Source organism: Ananas comosus, linkage group 4, assembly GCF_001540865.1.
Source record: "Ananas comosus cultivar F153 linkage group 4, ASM154086v1, whole genome shotgun sequence".
Lineage (NCBI taxonomy): Eukaryota > Viridiplantae > Streptophyta > Magnoliopsida > Poales > Bromeliaceae > Ananas > Ananas comosus.
In genome coordinates, this window is record NC_033624.1 from 526,711 (window position 1) to 545,288 (window position 18,578).

An 18,578-nucleotide genomic window follows, 5' to 3' on the forward strand; every position below is an offset into this window, starting at 1 on the left:
ACGAAATTAAAAGGAAATTTAAAAATAGAGGATTTAAATGTTATCACTAACTAATCAGAAAAAGTTGGTCTACTTTTGTGACATTGAGGGTGCGTTTGCTTCGCATTATGAAAGATTACTAGGAATAAAAAATATCCGAGAATCTTATTCCTATTCATCCTATTACTAAGAATATAGAATTTCTGTGTTTGGTTCTCATGGTAATATTAATTAGCCATGTTATTTAATATTGCAAAAAATATACAATTAATTAATTAATTAATTTAATTAATTTTAGATAATGTTACCAAAAATTTCAACATCTTTTTAGAAAAAAGGGAGAGAGAGTATAAGTTAGAGAGAGAGAGCATAATTAAAAAAACAGAAAGAAAAATATAGTCGAAATTAGAGGGAGTGAGAGAGTTGAAATTTTAGAAAGAGAGAGAGAGAGAGAAAGCTTAGTTTAGAGAGAGAAAAAAAAGTTGAATTTTAGAGAGAAAAATAAGTTTAGAGAGATATAAGGTTAGAATGTAAAGAAAAATAATATCAATTAGCCGGCGGGTAGGAAGAAAGAAAGAGATTAGACATATTATAATTACCCCAATCCATTAATATGAAGATACCCACCCTCCCTCAAGGGAATGAGATTAGTACTTTGGGGTGAATCATATTCCCAAGTGGATCCAATATTACCAACTAGATTACTTAGTGCGTTAGCCAAACACCGTCATATTTTTTTATTCCCATTGGATTATTAGGAATCTTTAAAAGATAGCACGAACCAAACGCACCCTGAGATTAATGGAAAATTTATTGGCCACGTAGCAAGGNCCATGATTTCACTATGTAAAGTTGGTGTCCTATAATTTCACTCTTTTACGCTTTGAGGTTACCATCATAAACTTCAAAAAAGAATAATAATGATGATCTCAACAGTTTCAGTCCCTACAGTTACCCATGCCTATGGGCTTTAAAATAGGCTTGGGCTTGCCCCGTTTAAATAAGCTACGATTTACCTATACCAAAGTCTATATCTATAGTTTTTGTTTTTGGATTGTCCATACCTATGCCTATATCTAAAACTGACATGGGCTGGGTTTGGGCTTGGGCTAGGATTGGGCTTAAATAAAATGTAACATATATTATATAAAACTTTACAACTTTTTTCTTTATTAACAAAGCCCCAAGCCTAAAAGTCCAAACCTAAGCCCAAGCCCAAAGTTCAAAAACCAGCCTAAGCCCAAACCTATACCTAAAAATTTTAGGCAGCCTAAGCCCAAGTCCAAGCCCAAACCCAAACACAAAGGCCAAACCTCAGCCCAAGCCCAAACCAAAAACTTTGAGGCGGGGCTTAGGCTGGACAACAACTGCAGAGATCAGTTTCTAGGTCCAACCCAGCCCGACCCGGCCCCGTTCAACGAATCTTTACAAAATTTAAGGTTGAGTTATAACGAGGGGTTCTACATATTTGCAGTTTTAAACGAACCTAACCTAAAATTTTAGAACCTGGCTTAGCCCAGGTCAATCTAGGTTGAGCTAGGTCGGGCAATCGTGGAGAAATAATGTAGTGGTGTCACGTTCTAGTTGTTACACTGATTCTGAATCAAATCATAACTTCGGATAGATTGCGATAATCTATTTTGCCTCAACTCCTTTTCGTATATCCCTATACGAAGACGCAAGAGATCACCCTGGCGTCTTTTATATAGCATTGGCTAAGTAGCGCTATACGCCTTGCATTATAATGCATGCCTTTGTTTGCTCCATAAAAAGGTTGCATGAAAGAGTGGCGTGCATTGCGTTAGAGGAGCGTTAGGGTTTGCTTCGGATTCCGACAACAATTGTTCGACTTGTGTTCGCTCGACCCCTGCCGAGCATAAGCAAACAAATAATTTATTCGGCTTGTACTCGGCTGACTCGATTTTGTAAGTCGAGCACAAGAATAACATATAATTTCTCAGCTTGTGCTCGACAGAATGCTTATCATTCAATCTAACGGTCGGGATGATGGGTCCTTTTTCAACTTTCTTTCAATTTTTTAATTTTTTTGGATTAGATTATTATTTTAAAATGTTTTATATTCAGGGTAATGTAAAACTAACCGGATTTAAGTTTATCATTTTTTCGTATATACATATAAATATATAAATATATACACACACATAAGTTTAATATTTCTCGGTTTGTGTTTGTTCGACTAAGATCGAGCACAACTCGAACAATTCTAAAACTCGACTTTTTAAGTAAACACAAGCCGAGCAAATAATTTGTTCGCTAGTTAAAACTCAAATGAAGCTCAATTTATACTCGACCGAACGCATGTCGCTCGATCTAACGGTCGGGATTCTTGTCAGTTTAACTTAACAAAGTGGATGGAGGCGACAGATCACGTGAATCTATTATGGGAGACTATCGATCATACTCTAAAGTCTAAACTAAGAGACGGATACGTGGGAACTTTCCCGATCAATTATTAAAATTTTTTTTCGTTAAAGGTTGTAACGAGAGACTTAAAGTTTTAAAGTATCTACGGGGAAGTTTTGTATATGGGGAGATTTATATACTTAAATAGTGATCATGGTTAAGTTCGTATATATGATTTATGAGTAATTCAATTACTTTACTGTTAAAATGAGAGTTGATAAAGAACATTTCGTTTTATAATTATAATTATGTATGACAATAAAAAACATCCTGTATCTAAAATTGAAATGTTCAATACCGGAATAAAAAATTTTAAAGAGTAATTTACACACTAGATAACGAAAATAAATAATCAATAAATCGAAATTTTTTACACAACTTTAATACCTTTAACGAAAGAACCACTATTAAAACGATTCGAAATTCAAATGATGTCCACTTTTTACTTTAAAGTCTTGACTAGATAATTTAAGCGTACTTAATATTACAAATACTCTCATAACTACTATAAAACTTGAGACTTCCCTGTAAAATACTTTAGTGTTGGAAAGTCTTCTTATAATTTTTTTAATAGGGATTTTTTCCAATTATAAAGGTGAGTTTTAATTTACATGGAACATCTCAACATCCTCAAAATATTCCAATAGTAGGTGCGGAATGTATAAGTATTGAACAGTGTTCTTTGAATTTTTCTATGATTTTGATGCTCAACTCGAAGACATGAAAACTTTTGTGTCCTCGTAAATATGAATACTGACAAATCGGCAGCCTAGCGGGAGTTCTAAATATGTCATGAAAATTGCTACACAGGGTGGTTCAGAGGAAATAATCATGACGTGCTTAGAATTCTATTAGACTGCCGATTTTTTAGCGTGGTCATTAATATAGTCCTAAACTAAGCTTACATTTATCGAAAAAGTGAAACCGTTTTTTTTTTTTTTAAAAACTTGAAAACGACGTCGCGCTTTAGTAATCTCTCTAAAAAAAAAATAACTTTTTTAAATAATCTTCTATCATTACTACTAGAAGTTCTGAAGTTCAATTGAAGACTTTGTTAAGTAATAAGTAGATAAAATTTGACATCTTCAAATCTCGAGGACGACATTGAACTCTTAGATTTTACGCTTTCTTCTTAGATTTTAATCCTCGAAGATAGCGTTTGAGATGTCAAACAAGAAGAAGTTTGTCGAGATGAATTTGGCGTTAAATTAGAATATTATGTAGTTTCCTTCAAGTTTTGTAATGTCAACGTCTTTTTTAATTTTTTTTTTTGTTTTAGGTTTCGTCGTTTAAAAAATTTATAGTCTATTAGTCTTGTAATAAGTCTACTTGAGGATTTTATGAGAAGTTTATCTTCGATTAACACATTAAATGTAAACGAAAATTAGACAAGATTGTTATGTTATCACCTATTAAGGACAAGGACCTCAACATATTTGTTGGGAGGGGGGGTTAGTCGGTTTTATATTTTTTTTTTTTCTTTTCTTCTCTCTCTTTCTCTCACTCTTTATTGTTGTACCGTATGTAACTACGAGTCTAGTATCAATCTATGATTTAGAAAAATTGAAAACACAACTCTAGCTTCTCGCTATAGCACTACTTAAGCGACTTCTCTAAGCTGCGTTACAAAATAGATAAGGTTCTATAGCCAGCCGGTTTCAACGGAGGTGAAACTCTAGAGCCGGAACGTCACGTCAAAGGACTACGGCGGCATCTTGGGCAGTCAAAGCAACGGAAGAAGCGCCACTAGGAAAGCTAACTGGCTGCGGGCGGAGGTAGCGCTCGGTCCGCACATCACTAACTTGAGGTTGCGCTGGCATAGACTCTTTTTTTTATTCGTCTCAAGTGCTTGGCGTTTTTAAATAGTCTTGATCGTAGTCAAAATCAAACCCGACTTCAAAGCAAAAGCGGAATCAGCCAGTAGCAAGATTAAGAACAAACAAAAGTAAATAACGTGGCAGCGACCACGTAAGGTCACTGCATTTTAACTCCCAATTCTTAGTTCTCTTAACCTCACGTTGGTTTTGCTCCCTAAGTCAAAAAGTCAAAAGTCAAAAGTCAAAAGTCTCAGCGTTTGTTTTGAAGTTTGTACACCCTGTTTTTTCACAAAGACTTAGTCTATGATTGTAAAAGTTGTGATCCAGGTCAAAAGTACAATTCGGTCTCTTCCCTTTTTAAATTTTCGCTGTTGTTCAGTCTCCACGCTGTGAGTGGCGACTCTACCGTCGCTGTCTTTACGAGCAAGGGCAGCGTGCTGAGATTCACTGGATGTTGAGGTATGGTGGTAGGACGGGTTTTGTTTTTTTTTACGGCTAATTCAGCTTATTAATAGTGACTTGATAAAAACTTTCAAACTCGATTTTCCTCTACAATGCGTTTTTGCGCGTGGCATCCCCTTGAGGAACAAGGAAGAGGTAACTTAGAGTTACACCAGCGGGCCCGCCTCTAGTAAGTTCGTCAGGCTCTGCACCTCCAGCACACGCCCTCACAGCTGCCCCCCGCCGGCATCGGATAGGGTGACTTGAGGGAGAAGCTACTGCTACCAGGCTGCGGGCACGCCGCCCATGGACAGCCAACTCTAACGCGAATTTCTACTCGTTGTCGTTATCGTCTGTGAGTTTACTCTACGACATTATAGTATATAAGTAGATATATTGTAACAGCTTTTGACTTAATAATGTATTCTGGATTTGTACAGCAGCAGCAGCGCGAATGGTTTTTACGGTGAGAAGCTAACTCAAAGTAAAAAAGCTCTGATTTCATGGGCATAAGCCTAAAATGACCCCATCGTAATCCCCACTTTTACCAGCTTATGCCAGTCTAAAAATTGTTTTGGTGGTATAAGGTAGGTATAAAAAGAAGCCTACGACTATACACAGCCAACGATTTAAAAACAATGGTATAGGCAAATTTTGCCTAAGCTTAAGTCTATTTTGAGCCTAAACATAAACCTGTAATAAGCCTATTATTATTGTACTTTGTGTTACTTACGTTAATTTCTAGGTATGATCACAAGTTTGAAGCATAAGAATATAAAGTGAGTTATTTTAAATTATAGAATGGTTTATATTTGTATTAAAATTATGTTTTAAGTATCATTTTATTTGCTTTTTGTGTTAGCTTTTGGTAAAATAGGGGGATGTTATATATAAATGTAGGGAGAATAAACAATCCTCACTCTTGTCAGCTTATGTCAGCCTAAAATATTCTTTGGTTAAAGTTTACGCTTAAGCCTATGCTTATGCACAGCGTACGATTTAAAACTGTAGGTATAAGCGTAGTACTCAGATAGGATTGGTTCTACTTAACGTTCTTTTATTCTCATCTTCGTAGGGTTGGAGGGGATAGAGAGAAGAACAGTATGTATCCTTTGGATAAAACTGGATCTTAAGTGGCGCCTAGCGGCCTTTTTTGCTTTCTCGTTTTGGATTCGTAAGTTAATACGGCGCCATAATGTGTATGGAGCGTACCTTCCACAGCGACGCCGTTAGCATCGAGTGAAGCCGCAGCATCGTGCTGTTCTACTTGGGCTGTACGGGTACGACGTTTGTTTTGTGTTGTTAGTCTTAGCTTTTGAGAAAATCGCCGTAAAGCAGCTTGTATTGTGTACTAGCGTGCTAGAAACGCTTAAGCTGGAACTTAAGCGTATGGAGCGCCAACATCTGGACTCGTCCCTTGGTCTTGTACGGCCAGAGGTAGCTGTACATGGTGCGGTACTAGCTTAACAGGCCGTTCCCCGGCGAAGAAAAGCCGAACAACGGCGGCGTCGACGCTAGCCGTGATCTGGATTAGGTCCTATTGCCGGTCTGCGTCCTTTCTCGCCGCTAGGTGGCGAAGCTGGAGGGCGGCGGCGGCTACGACTACGGTGGCGGCGGCGGCGGCGGCGGACGGAAGCCAACCCGACTAAAGCTCCGGTTCACGTCGACGGTGAGCGCCGCCCGCCGCGGCGGCTAGTGGGCGGGGGTGAAGAGGGAGTGTACGGAGAGGGTGTCCACTAGCGAGGCCGTGGCCAGCGCTTCGAGCCACGTGTGCCGCCGGCGCAACGTCTCGCGCCCCCCGCCGTCGAAGGGCTCTTGGTTAAGCTCCCGGTCGAGCCCGTTTAGCTCCTAGCTGCCTAGCGGGCTAAGCGGCGGGGGCGACGGCGGCAGCCCGGCGCTAACGTCAAAGAAGGACCCCCTGCCGTAGCGCCCCCTAGCTTAAGACTGACGCCGCCGCGGCCGTTCTCACGTCAGAACGTCCTTCGTCTCGTCGACTTCCGGCTCTAGCGCCTCGTCCTCCCTTCTGTCGTCAGAGTACAGTCGACGGGTACTCCCGTCCCTGACCTGTCTGTCCCTAAAACTCTCCTCCTCCTCGTTCTTCCTCCTGTCCTTACCTTGTTCATTCTTCTAGTAGTTTTTAACCTCCAAAACTAAAAAAAACTAAAAAAAAAAGGAAGAAGAAGAAATTATCCGAAATTTTAACTCTTGGTTTTTTTTTTTTTTTTGTGGTTAGTCTATGTTTTTAAGGTTAAAAAAAAACCTATTTATTATTCTTTTTTTTTTCTTTAGAGTCCTAAAACTTGAAATTACCTAATTAATTATTAGGATTCTTAACCCAAACCCAAAAACCCAGGGGAAAAAAAAAGAGAGTGTAGTTTCTCCTACCACCACAACGTTGATTTTTTGTGGTTGTTTTAGAATCAAACCCTTTACCCACCTACCCTCACCCACATTTGGGTTGTGTTGTGTTGTGTTGTGTTTCCTCCCTCGAAACCTCCTCCCCCACCCAAAATTATCCTCACTCTCCTTTAACTCTTCCAAACATCTCTCTCTTTCATCTCTCTCTCTCCCCCCCTACTACCACACCCTTTTGTTGTTATACTTCACACCCCCTGGGAAGGTGTGGAGTGGGGGAGGTGTTTGGAATGTTTTCGAAAATCGAGTAGTTTCTAGAAGAAGGAGGAGTTGTTGGTTGTGGGGTTTAGGGAGGAGAAAAGAGAGAGGAGTGTGTGTGTGTGAGAGAGAGAGAAAGAAATTGTGGGTTAGAATATTTTTAACCTAAAACCCCAACTTCTTCTCTCTCTCTCTCTCTCTAGTTGTGGGTTTAGGGAGAGGAAGGAGGGAGAAATCTCTCTCTCTCTCTCTCTTCTCTCTCTCTCCCTAGTTGTGGTTTTAGGGAGAGGAAGGAGGGAGAAAGAATTTTTAACCTAAAACCCCTCCCCAACCCACTCTCCCCCTTATCTCTCTCTCTCTCTCTCTCTCCTTGTTTCTAAGATTAAATACCCCACCCTTAAATATACCAACCAACCTTTTACCCCTACCCCCTACCCGAATAGAAGAAGAGGGGGGAGAGAGAGAGAAGTACCGGATTAGTTCTTACTTGTGGACAGGAGAAGGATGAAAAAGAGAGAGAGGGGGGAGAAATAAACCCGAATATAAAAAAATAGAGAGAGATGTTACTAATAACCACCCAACACCAATTTTTACCCTAGAAACCGTTCCCCCCTTAGTGGATTATCAAGAGAGGTAGTGAGTAAAACTCCCGAGAGGATTAATTTAAACCCCTCCCGTAACTTTTACCCCAGTTTACTCAGTAACATTTCCCCAACCCTTCAACAGGTGAATGTGTATTGAAGAAGTAACTTTGGTACAAACTTACCGATTAATATTCTACCAGTTAAAATCAGACGGGGGAGCATCCATCCATCCATCGATCTGGACTGTTTGTCTGCTTAATTTATTTACTATCTACTTAATAAAATGAGCATCTAATATATTTATATTTCGTTTAAAAATCTATCAGATATAGAAATAGATATAGGCATACACCTGTCCACTCACCTATACGCCTAATGGACGTTCTATAAGAAGAAAAAAAATAAATTAAGAATATAAAAAGTTTACGTTTAATGTATATGTATTGAAAATTTTTTAATATTATATTAAATAATAAACTTTATAGTATTATATATTATTTATTATATTTAAAATTTTGCGTGTTTGATATACATTTCTATAAAATGTACATTTAATCCGTCGGCTTCCCACCATCTTGTCACGCCGTTTTCTCCGCCGCACCATTCTCTCTTCCGGTGTCTCTTTTTTTTTTGTTTTTTTTTCTCATCAATCTAAATCTTAAAAATTCACCTATCTGTTTTTTTACAGGTGTTAAATTACCTATGAGTAAGCAAAATACGTATTAAAAAACCTATTCTTTTTAATTATAAGTATGGACGTTTAAATGTTCATTAGATACTCATATACGTCTATATTTATCTTTTACTGCCCAGATGATTATTCTCTAGGTTGTAGGATGGAGAAATCCACCGTTAACTTATGGATGGTTGATATAATACATGAGAGAAAAATATATATATATATATATATATACATCTTAGGTCGATACTACGAACATTTTCGTGGCTCGTGATTCACGAACATTCAAAAAATGGCAATATAGATGAGGAGCCTAATAAAAGTTGGTAATCTAATATGATAAGTTGGTTGGTGGGTGAGTTAGGATCCCCCGGGTGTAGTAGGATTGGCGTATAGAGAATTAGGTCACCGATTTTTAGATGTTCGTGGTTATTAAACCATGAAAATTTTCGTATCCTCGAGTTAAGATATATATATATATATATATATATATATCAACTCAATCTTATGATAGCTATCCTTTGCCCGAGGCAACGGTGGGTAAACAAAAGCTACTACCTCGGAGGTTTAGCTGTTAGCCGTGGCAATTTGTACTAGATATGGTGAATTTCACAAACCTTTAGTTTAAAGTATGTAAAAGTTATAACAAGAGAATAGGTAGCTCACCTGTGTTTTTACTTGCCGACTTTTACTTATAAAAAATTTTTTACTACTATCCTCAGAACATTAGTTCTAGTTCTCATATCTAGAACAAAATTTATCAAATTTCTTAAAAGATTGTTTTTAAGTTAACTAAACTCATAGAAATGTGGCAATTTGCTCTTTTGCGGAGTATAGCTGTTAATTTTAATGTTTAAAACTTTGGGAAACTAGTAATCTGTTTACTACAGTTTTTCTAAACTTTAAACTAAAGATTTGTGAAGTTCATCATATCTAATACAAGTTGCCACGGTTAGCAGCTAAACCTCCGAGATAGTAGCTTTTGTTTACCCACCGTTGCCTTGGGCAAACGATAGCTATCATAAGATCGAGTTGAGAGAGAGAGAGAGAGAGAGAGAGAGTTAGTACTTTGTGGTTTTATTTTTCTCTTTTTATTATCCATTCTACTATTTTTTTTCGTTAAATTAGTGACAAAGTTAAAACTAAAGGATATTAAAGTGAATATTCGATAAATCTAGGTGGGGTATCTGAAGTTTTTTGTATATAATTTAACAAAATATTAACGGAGGAGCTGATAAAAAAAAAAAAAAACTATATGGTACTAACTTAATACACTTTAAACTATATGGTTTAATGATCAATAAAAGCCTTTGGCATAAAAATTTGGGGAAGTGATTAAACTACAGTGTACGGACGCAACGGTCCACTTGAATGATGGACTATTGTACATTTACAAGGGCATCTACTGTACTCTAGGATGTTTTGCTAATCTACATTTATTACGTCAATTAATCCTATTAGATTGGAACTAATAATGCATACCTATGTTTGGTAATAAATAATAAGATTTGTTAGCCCGGAATCATTTGTCTTATTATTCCAACAACTAAAGCTAAATAAGCAAGTCAAATAGAATCTATTAAAGTATCCACCAAGTTGAATAACTTCATTGGTCACAAAAGATAGTGGATTAACCGGAAGCTTCTCTGTTTATGAGATAAAATTACCTTCTAAATTCCTGGTAAAAAAGTAAATGCATTAATCGAACTCATAGAAGCAAAATGTTATCCTTTTAGTATGATTGGTGTGGGCACAACTTATAGAAGGAAACTGGTATTGTGAAACGTCTACAATTTCCAAAGTAAGAAGTTCCAAATATGATTAAATGCAATGTATGTGAACTGAGGTATAATATTTTGATTAGTAGTCATTTAGTGTGCACATGTATAAAGAGTTAAATATATTTGAAGACTCTTGTACTAGCTGTACTTCTGGGATAGAAGATATGCTGATCGTATATTGCCTTATTAGTATAGCAAAGTCTTGGTAACATTTTTTTGGAAATTATGTGAAGTTTTGTACGAAATAGCAATTCGTAAATTGGAAAGTTATAGTTCTTGGGAATAAGTGGCACACTGATGACTTTCTCGTTCGAAAACTTCTAGAGGTCTCCCTCATCAAATGCCATTTATTGACATTACATATTTCTATTGCTTTTCATATACCTAACACGAAGAATTTCTTCCTAAGAGGAATGTATGCATGTAGATGGCAATATTAAACTCACCTAACTCAGCAATTTAGATTTTCAAGTTGAACATAATGAATTCCAAATTATTTTCCTAATGATAGTCACCTAACAAAGCAATTTAAGAAATGGACGTGTCTAATGGTCTACTACATTTGTAATTTAGGTCCCAACAATCCTAACACCCTACGAAGTCAACTATTAATTTCTTTTATAACTTTGTTTCCATCTTCAATCAATTAGTTTTGACTTTGTTGTGTTTTTTTATATTTCGGCTATTAACTCGAGCTTGATCGAAAATTGAAATAGTGGGTCACATCGTCCTACCCGCATGCCCATCAAGGTCCAAATTGGGTCCCAATTTCCAGATCAAAGTTACAAATAAAAAGACTTGTTGTGTGAGTGTGCAACTACATATAATACATTGCATATGGCTGTATATTGATTTGAAGGTCAAAAGATTAAAGTAAATAGTAAGCTTAACAAGTATTGTTCTCGTAGAGATGTTTGAGTCAAAGACGCTTCAGACGTGAACATTTGAGGATCTCTTTAAGTCCTTTATAACTCAGCACATAATGTAAAAGCTAATAGACAGAAAACACGGGCTACTTTTTTGACTTAATAATCCACCATTTTATGTGCTTTTCTTTCAATACTTTGCCATCTTTTCGTAATAATTTTGTCTAATATTAACGTAAGTTAAACATATACAAATCTTATGTGTACAGCACATAAATGTGAAATAGATTTTTGAATTTTGAGAATTTACTTTACTGTTTTTTTTTTTTTGACAAAATGCTTGTCAAATACCAGAATATTTTTTTGTTAGATTTTAATATTCCATCAAATGATGACAAGTACTGTTAAATTTGATGATACAATTAAATATTTTAAAATTAAGTACCAATTTCAAAAACACAATGGGCATGTTTGGTTCATCTTTTTAACTCTTGAATCGGAACTGAAGTGGACAATCTATTTGTTCGTGTTTTGTATGTGGAATTTCATTCTGATTTCGATTTTCGGGTGAATAAAAATCCTCTCAATTACCCTCTTTTCTGATCTGGCCTAACAGGTCGGATTGGTAATTGAGTCCGGCTGAATTAATTTGTTTGGATTAAATTAAACTTTTTAAACTTATTTTTTAAATTAAAATATAAGTTTAAGTTAAAATTTATATTTAAATTAAATTAAAAATTAAAATTCAATCAAGCATTTCAAATCTAATTTAAATTATAATTATAATTAAATTTAATTTAAAATCTAAAGTTTTATTCAAATTTTATTTAAAATTTAAATTAAATTTATGGATTCAAATTGAAATTGAAATTATAATTTTTAAGTTTGAATTGAATTTAGTTTAATTTTATGTTTTATTTTGTTAATTTTTTATATATTTTTATATAATTATTTAAATTTTGATATTATTTTTAAAGTTTTAACATAATTTTATATTTTTAGTTTTAGTATTTAAATTTGTAAAGTAATATATTATAATTATATTTTTATTACTTTATATCTATCTGACCCGACAATAAGAATGGCTCATTTCGATTCTGATTTAGAGTGCCGAATCAAACAGAATGAGAATAACGAATTATCTAATTCCGTTTTCAGTTAATTCTTATTCCGATTTTGATACCAATTCTAACTTCGAATCAAACCACACCCATAAACTTAGGTAGCAACATTAATTTATTTGATGTTTGATGTTTAGGTATTGATTTCAAAATAGTTATAGTTAATAACAGCTCTCGTGTTATTTGGGGTGTGCTTAGGTATATCTTTTGTTCTTGTGTGGGTGTGCATGGTGCGGATTATCTCTCCATGTTTTGTTTGATCTGACCTGCTGTAAAATAGAGTTCAACCCTGTTTAATCAAAAAAAAAAAAAAAAAAAAGAAAAGAAAAAAAAGCTCTATACATTTTTATACACGTAGACAGTACTAAGATTGTATAATGCCGAGTACAAAAGAAAAGATTTACCCTTCCTTTATGGACACATGGAACAAGATTAGTGTCATCTTTTGAAGCAGCTTTTTTGGCTTTTTAACCCAAGTTCCCTTTGAAGTGTGCAAAACACTAGAGAGAGAGAGAGAGAGAGAGAGAGAGAGAGAGAGAGTGAGTGAGTGTGATGCCCCTTCTAGAATGTTTAGACTTAATGGGTGTATTCCATTCTTTTTGCCTCTTTTTTCTACCATAAAAAACTAAACAAATGTCCCATTATTGAGAATTGGAGTAGGCGTCTCCTTCAAATGGCTTATTGGGTGATTATTATATAGGGAAGCATGATTAAAGCATATTAAATTAAGAGGATAATGGTATTAGTTGGCGTGGCAAACATTGCGGCCATCTATTCAGAAGAACTATGAGATAGAGATGGAGTAGGCTTTGTATTATTGATGTGATTGGGACTCACACACACACTGATCAATGTGCAAACAAGCATAATTGAAATATTTGCCTTTCGTGAACGGTCTAATCCATATGACTTGCATGGCATCAAAGGTTGTATTCTAACAGGACAATCAATAAGACTATGGTTACTACTCAAATCACTACGCGAAATGTCTCTTTTTGCATCAACTTATTTACTGAAGTGCTGGGGGAAAATTTGATAGAAATGATATTATTGACGTGAAAAATGACTAAAATTTTTTATATCGGCTTCTTTTAATTAGAAAAAAAAAAAAAAAAAAAAAAAAAAAAAAAAAAAAAAAAAAAAAAAACCAGTCACCCATTTAGTTCATCTTGAACTAGTATCTAAGTCTTGGGCATAACTACGCGGAGTATGTCTTAAGGATAAAATATTAGATACCATTCTCTAATGGTTGTAATCAAATGTTAAATGCCAGATTAGGAGAACAAAGAGTTAACATTTTAGTAAAAACATCTTCTGGATGTGTAGGGGCCTTCTACCAAGTAAGACATGCTCTAGATATGATATTCTATAGCTCCAGAATACATGAGAAAAAAGCAAGGCTCTACATTATGTCCCACCATGAATCTACCTAAACACTTCTATATACCATTTGAAGTGTTAGAAGTACCACGTACCCTTTATCTGATAAATGTTATAGTAAAAGTGCAATCAATTAATCAGGTGTAGCTTTGTGCTCCATGAGGCAATAAGTGACACAATTTAAGCACTTTATGCCTCCTCAAAAGTGGCCCCTCCCCCTTTCCACTAGGATCACATGCCTCAATTCCTTATTCTAGGCTTAACCTATGAACTCAAGGGGTTGCACTTTACTATCCAAATGAGAGTATTTAAGTGAAATATTTAATAAGATAGCATCTATAGAATGAGAAAAGATAATAAGTCCTTGGAATTAAAGGAATAGTAGAATGTCCCTTCGAGAACTCCCCTTTTTTAAAAAATCTTCACTGTAAAAAGAAACTTTTACGGAATCAGAAATAAATTAACATTGATTCCATTTATTATAGAAGTGACCTTGGTTAGTGACAACTAAAAAGGGCGATGTTAATAACGCATACCTATCTAGTATGCCACATATACCATTAATTAATCACACAAATTAAATCCAAAGTAACAGTGATGTAGGCTGTAGGAGAAGCATAGGGTGTCGAATATGTCTTCGCATCTTTTTTCTGGCAAAAAGAAAAGAAAATATGTTAGATTCCATGGAGTGTCTTTAAAATTATTGATGGCCTTGTGAGCACCTATTGTTTGACATTGTGTGGTTCTTGGGCCCAATTTTTACATTAGTACAAGTGCAGTGTTATTTAACTATGATGCTTTTCTAACTCTATATCCTACTAGTTTTCGTCTTTATGCTTAGTTTGCTTATTTCCATGTTTGGCCTTATTCCTAAAATGCAGCTTTCACCTCTCTCTTTAGTAAAACTTTACTTACCATCTCCTCAATTAGAACTTCATTTGATGGTTTCATTTCTTAGTTAGGGAGTATAATGAAAAAGTTTTTAGAGCTTACTACTCTACTCAAGTACTCTAATGCAACAACTGGAGTGAGCTTAATAAAGCATGGTTTAGATGCCTGAAGGACGAAAAGCACAATAAACAGTAGGGACATTAATGGTTCGTGAGAGAGAAAAAATGAAAATCGAAACCTGAAATTAATTAACTTTTTTTCATTTCAGATTTTTGCCTTTGTGTTTCTTTTATTAAAATGAAAAGAAAAAGAAATTGATATTCATCTTTCCATAACTATTTTTTCGAGTGTTGTTTCCCTTAATTTGATGATTTCGAGCTGAAGTAGATCTTTTCTTTCCTTACAAACTATTTAATTAGCCCAAAAAGGGGTATACTTTATATCTAATCAACCAAAAAGCCAACTCACGACATCTGCAACTATTGCAGAAGCCAACTGATTGAACTTGTTGTGGCAGCCGAAATCATCTAAGGGACAACACTTACAACCTTTGCATCTTGTGCCCTTTAATGCCTACAGAAAAAGGGACCTACCCACTACTTACATCAACACACTTGAACACGTTTTATCTCACTTTTTTCCTTGTATAAACTAAATATGTCCCCCACTTAGTAATTAAACTACTTGGGGAATCGATTGGTGAGACCTATCAAACTGCAAGGCTAAAAAAGTGTGCGCGCACACACACATCTCTGCTCGCATCATACTCAGCGTGTACTTTATTATATTCGTTGCCGACGTTAGATGGGCTCGTACGTCCATCTCGATGGCTTCAGTTTCTTTTTGGAAGTACATGGCTTTTGATGCGTTTGTTCGGGTCTTTAATTTAGCATTGTACGTACATCTGTAATTTAGATATAACATTTATATCCTAGAGACTCTGCGATTAGAATTTAGTCATTAGTTATCACTTTATTTTTTTTTTCTATCAGAACCTCTAAAATACTTTATAAACCTGTCGATGCCGACGGTGTATGATGTACACCCCCACACCGTTTATGGGGTGTACGGGTAATATCTTCCTTATTATTTTGATGAGCACAAATTAAAAGTTCAAAGAGGGAGGTAGCACGTTATCCGTTTCATTTATTTCTCTTAAAAATAAGCTTAGCTGGAAATGTGAAACAATAAGGATTCGAGCTTAAAATCTCAGATAACAACCACTAAATCCTTTGTTATCAACCACCAAATCCTTTGTCATTTATGCTAGGGACAGTCGGTACATCTAATATAAGTACAAAATGGAAGTTCCTAAACTAAACTATGGCAAATTATTGCCGGCACCGGGCATATAAGTACGTCTAATATGCCATGACTCTATAATTCTAAAATAGCAAATTTTAAATTAAAATATAATATTTAGGGCATTTAAAAAGCCTCTCTATAAAAAAATATATCAATTTTGAGCTCTAGTTCCTTACAAATTAAATAATTATCTTTTTATAAATTTTGATTTTTAAAACTATTATCTCTAGGAAGTATGTTTTCAAATTACATAACTTTTCATACAACAGCCTTTCATATATTTTAGATTATGTTGATTAGATTCCATTTTGATTTCACAATAGTAACCATCAAATACGAGGTGTGGTATATAAAGCATAGGCGTAAATTCAGTTCAGGCAAAAAAATTTCTTGAATTATAGCCCATTTGATATTAGCCCAGTACTCAAATTTATCTTTTTTTATTGAGACTTTTTTGTAACTTTAGATTTTTTGAGAATTAACTGATTTGAATTAATCAAATTAAAAACTTTATCAAATGCATTTGTGATTTTGCAAGTTCAATAGTTTTTAATTGCTTTTTACTAAACAAAATTAAGATAACTAATGACAAATAGCTAATAAAATTACTGTATTGAAATACTTCAGTTAAAAAAAATTAGAAGTTAACAAAACTTCAATACAAAATGTAAATGAAGTTGAAAAACTCGTATTAGAATGCAGAGATCGAGGAAGAGAGAATCTGGGAATACTCTTCCAGATATGAGATAATGCATGCATAAATTAATCATAGGCCGTACCAGAATAACATAGCATCCTCGGTAAAAGAATCAAGATCATTTCATAATATAAATTATGGAATTAATTATCCTATATATAGATCTAGGCTTTTGCTGTTCTTCGACTAATTAAACAATATTCTTCAATTTTAGAAGTGCATTGCTACGTCCACCACCGACGCCGCGCGCTGTAGGAAAGAATAAAATAGAAAAGTGTGCACGTGTTGTCTTGCTCTAGTATGAACATACGGAAATTTTGTCCGTGATTTTTAATCAACATGAGTTAGTATAAAGTAATATTTTGAAATTTGCTACTAATGTTAGGCTAGTGAATGAAAATTTATCGAAAAGAAGCCCGGAATAACGGATTTTAGTCTCTTTATAACGCCAAATGCTCTTGGGAACTACTATTCTCATCTCATAATGAGTTATCTCACCTTATGCCATCAAATAATTCTTATATTTGCTTAATTTTATCTAAGTTAATTCTCTCCCCCAATTCCTTCACTTTTCATGCTAGATACTTTCCATATTTTTATAATTTCTAGCTAAAAATATTTGTAATTTTCTTTCTTTTAAAATTATTGTAGTGGTCGTCCTTATTGTAATAAGAATTTTTTTAAAAAAAAGAAAAGAAGAAAAGAAGAAAAACTGTACTTCTTTTAACTCTTTGTACGCGGATAGCTATCATTCGAGCTGCTCAACAGCAGCCGCCACTTAAAACAACTCATATCGCTGCGGTTCGAGGAAGTTACATATGAATCTGTGGGTTATAATGTTAATTCTCGCAACCACAAAAAAGAAAAAAAAAAGAAAAAAACTAATACAAGATATGGTTGGATATAAATCATGAGTTGTCTCATTCCCAGTGCTTCACATGCAAAAGTTTGAGCACTACGTACGGCAATACTGGGTAGACATCCTTGAGCATTTTCAGGTCAACGTGGTCCAACTTGCTCGTTTACACGAAAGGTTGATATACGGGGATTCGATTAAACTGCAGAGAACCAAATATATTGGAGAAAATATATATTATGTACAATTTTAATTAACTTTTCCTAATTATTATCTGTGCTCTTTATTTGTGTATTCTTAATTTTGCCATTGTACTCATTTTGGAACGTGAGGTCGCAGGATTGTGTCTCAGTGACTTTTGAAATACCAAATATTTTTGGTCATACATACATAAAACGAGATTCAAGTATCGTGCAGATAAGAGAACTTTAAATTATCATAGCACGAATATGTAGTGCGCGCATAGATAGGAGTTATTACATATAAGAAATTTTAATTGAAACATTATATAATTTTCAAACAGTACTATCAGATTGTCGCGAAATTGATATTCTTATTTACAAATATTTACAAAGTAATGCACTCCAGAGACAACTTATTTTAATTTGTTAGTCTATGACTCTATGGACAACTCTTCAATATAAAACATTTAGAAGATTTTTATAGCTTTAATTAATCTCAGGTACATTTATATATAAATGTGAAAATATAGTGGGAAAGGATGGCTTGTCCCCTTGTGATACATTATAGGACCACAGGTTCTAGAGAAAGAGCGTACCTAGTTGGCTATATTTTAGGGTCAATGTGTAAATCCAAAGCTTTGACAATGGAGATGATGCATCCAACCTACTTGTATATGAGTCCATGGGTCAACACAAGGGAGACAAAATCCGCGCAATATATTCTCCTAAAAATCGTAAAAAAAAAATAATTTATAGAGAAGAAAAATTGTGGACTTAGGTTGTGTCATGCATAAGGCCATGCATCTTCTTGTTGAACTATTTTAGTCACAAAAATCCGATCCATAGGATCATTTCCTATTGCACTAAACAAGTTTTTTTTTCAACTCCTTGCGTGGAAAATTCGACCAATCCCAATCTCAGGCATCTTTTGGAATTTTGTAATTAGGGCCCACAGATTGGTT

General features: G+C 34.8%; 1 protein-coding gene across 1 annotated transcript in view; it reads left to right on the plus strand.

The window, feature by feature from the left end:
• LOC109709211 (transcription factor MYB108-like) overlaps positions 1-18,578 on the plus strand; it is a 91,055-nt gene that overhangs the window by 69,887 nt on the left and 2,590 nt on the right. The gene's annotated exons all lie outside the window — the stretch shown is intronic.